Below are 3,394 nucleotides of genomic sequence, written 5' to 3' on the forward strand. Positions count from 1 at the left end.
ACTGCTTTCCTGAAGTCTAAGTTATAATTCTGTGAGATGAACTCACAGATCAGATAGAAGTTTCTCAGAAAGTTTCTTTCACGTTTTGAACGGATGAAATTTCCTTTATCAGCGTAGGACTCAATGAGATCCAAGTAAGCCCTTCTCAGGTTCCTCAAAGACAGTGTTAATGGACTGCTCCATGAAACATAAGTGTAACTCTGTGAGATGATTTCACACATCACCAAGAAGTCTAAGAAAGCTTCTTCATAGTTTTCATCTGAGGATATTTCGTTTATCACCGTAAGCTTCATTGCGCTAAGAGGTATCCCTTTGCAGATTTCCAGAAAACTTAGTTAGCAAACTGATCACTGAAGAGAAACGTGTAACTCTGTGGGTTGCATTCACTCCTGGCAATGCAGTTTGTCAGAAGGCTTCTCTCCAGTTGTGATCTGAGGATATTTCCTTTTTCACCATAGCCCTCAATGAGCTGCCAAACATAACTTTGAAGAATCCATGACAACAATGTTAGCAAACTTTTCCAAGAAGGGAAGGGTGGAACTGTGTGATGAGGTCACACATCAGAAAGCAATCTCTCAGAAACTTCTCTCTAGTTATTATGTGAGATTATTTCCTTTTTCACCATGGGCCCCTATGGGCTCCCAAATATCGCTTTCCAGAATCCCCGAAAAGAGTGTTCGCAAACTGCTTCCTGAAGTCCAAGTTATAAGTCTGTGAGATGAAATCACAGATCAGAAAGAAGTTTCTCAGAAAGCTTCTTTCACGTTTTCAACTGATGAAATTTCCTTCATCGTAGGCCTCAATGCGATCCAAGGAAGCCCTTCTCAGGTTCCTCAAAGACAGTGTTAATGGACTGCTCCACGAAACATAAGTGTAACTCTGTGAGATGAATTCACACATCACCAAGAAGTTTCTTAGAAAGCTTCTTTCTAGTTTTCATCTGTGGATATTTCCTTTGTCATAGTAAGGTTCATTGCGCTATGCAGTATCTAATTGCAGATTTCCAGAAAACAGTGTTAACAATCTGACCACTGAAGAGAAACGTGTAGCTCTGTGAGTTGCATCCACACATGTCAACGCAGTTTCTCAGAAAGCTTCTCTTTAGTTATTATGTGAGGATATTTCATTTTTCACCGTAGCCCTCAATGAGCTCCCAAATATTCCTTTGCCGAATCCACGACAACAGTGTTAGAAAACTGTTCCAAGAAGGGAAGGGTGGAACTCTGTGTGATGAAGTCACACATCAGAAAGCAATCTCTCAGAAAGCTTCTCTCTAGTTATTGTGTGAGGATATTTCCTTTTTCACCATGGGCTCCTATGGGCTCCCAAACATCACTTTCCAGATTCCACGACAAGACTGTTAGCAAACTGCTTCCTGAAGTCTAAGTTATAAGTCTGTGAGGTGAACTCACAGATCAGAAAGAAGTTTCTCAGAAAGCTTCTTTCACGTTTTGAACGGATGAAATTTCCTTAATCAGCTTAGGCCTCAATGCGAAATAAAGCCCGTCTCAGGTCCTCAAAGACATTGTTAATGGACTGCTCCACGAAACATAAGTGTAACTCTGGAAGATGAATTCACACATCACCAGTAAGTTTCTAAGAAAGCTTCTTTCCAGTTTTCATCTGTGGAAATTTCCTTTGTCACCGTAAAGTTCATTGCGCTATGAATTATCTAATTGCTGATTTCCAGAAAACTGTGTTAACAAACTGATCACTGAAGAGAAACGAGTAACTCTGTGAGTTGCATTCACACATGGCAATGCCATGTCTCAGAAAGCTTCTCTTTAGTTATTAAGTGAGGATATTTCCTTTTTAAGCATAGCCCTCAATGAGCTCCCAAATATTCCTTTGCAGAATCCACGAAAACAGTGTTAGCAAACTGTTCCAAGAAGGAATTTTGGAACTCTATGTGATGAAGTCACACATCAGAAAGAAATCTCTCAGACAGCTTCTCTCTAGTTATTATGTGAGGATATTTCGTTTTTCACCATGGGCCCCTATGGGCTCCCAAATATCACTTTCCAAATTCAACGAAAAGAGTGTTAGAGACCTGCTTCCTGAAATCAAAATTATAAGTCTGTGAGATGAACTCAAATCAGAAAGAAGTTTCTCAGAAAGCTTCTTTCACGTTTTGAACGGAAAAAATTTCCTTTATCAGTGTAGGCCTCATTACGATCCAAAGAAGCCCTTCTCAGGTTCCTCAAAGACAGTGTTAATGGACTTCTCGATGAAACATAAGTGTAACTCTGTGAGATTAATTCACACATCACCAAGAAGTTTCCAAGAAAGCTTCTTTCTAGTTTTCACCTGTGGATATTTCCTTTGTCACCGTAAGTTTCATTGCGATATGAAGTATCTAATTGCAGTTTTCTAGAAAACTTATTTAGCACACTGATCACTGAAGAGAAACGTGTAACTCTGTGAGTTGCATTCACTCATGGCAATGCAGTTTTTCAGGAGACTTCTTTCCCGTTTTGATCTGAGGATATTTCCTTATTCACCATAGCCTTCAATGAGCTCCCAAATATAACTTTGCAGAATCCATGACAACAGTGTTAGCAAACTGTTCCAAGAAGGCAAGGGTGGAACTCTGTGTGACGAAGTCACACATCAGAAAGCAATCTCTCAGAAAGCTTCTCTCTAGTTATTATGTGAGGATATTTCCTTTTTCACCACTGGGCCCCTATGGGCTCCAAAATATCACTTTCCAGATTCCACGAAAAGAGTGTTAGCAAACTGATTCCTGAAGTCTAAGTTATAAGTCAGTGAGATGAACTCAGAGATGAGAAAAGAAGTTTCTCAGAAAGTTCTTTCACGTTTTAACGGATGAAATTTCCTTTATCAGCGTAGGCCTCAATGCGATCCAAGGAAGCCCTACTCAGGTTCTCAAAGACAGTGTTAATGGACTGCTCCACGAAACATAAGTGTAACTCTGGAAGATGATTCACACGTACCCAAGAAATTTGTAAGAAACCTTCTCTCTAGTTTTCATCTGTGGAAATTTCCTTTGTCACCCGTAAGGTTCATTGCCCTATGAAGTATCTAATTGCAGATTTCCAGAAAACTGTGTTAACAAACTGATCACTGAAGAGAAACGTAATATTCTGTGCGTTGCATTCACACATGCAACGCAGTTTCACAGAAGACATCTTTAAGTATTGTTCTGAGGATATTTCCTTTTTCCACCATAGCCCTCAATGAGCTCCCAAATATACCTCTGCAGTATCCACGAAAACAGTTTTAGCAAACTGTTCCAAGAAGGGAAGGTGGAACTCTGTGTGATGAAATCACACATTAGAAAGCAATCTCTGAGAAAGCTTCTTTCTAGTTATTATGTGAGATATTTCCTTTTTCACCATGGACCCCTATGGGCTCCCAAACATCACTTTTCCAG

The sequence above is a fragment of the Rhinopithecus roxellana genome, chromosome 22, assembly GCF_007565055.1.
Source record: "Rhinopithecus roxellana isolate Shanxi Qingling chromosome 22, ASM756505v1, whole genome shotgun sequence".
NCBI lineage: Eukaryota > Metazoa > Chordata > Mammalia > Primates > Cercopithecidae > Rhinopithecus > Rhinopithecus roxellana.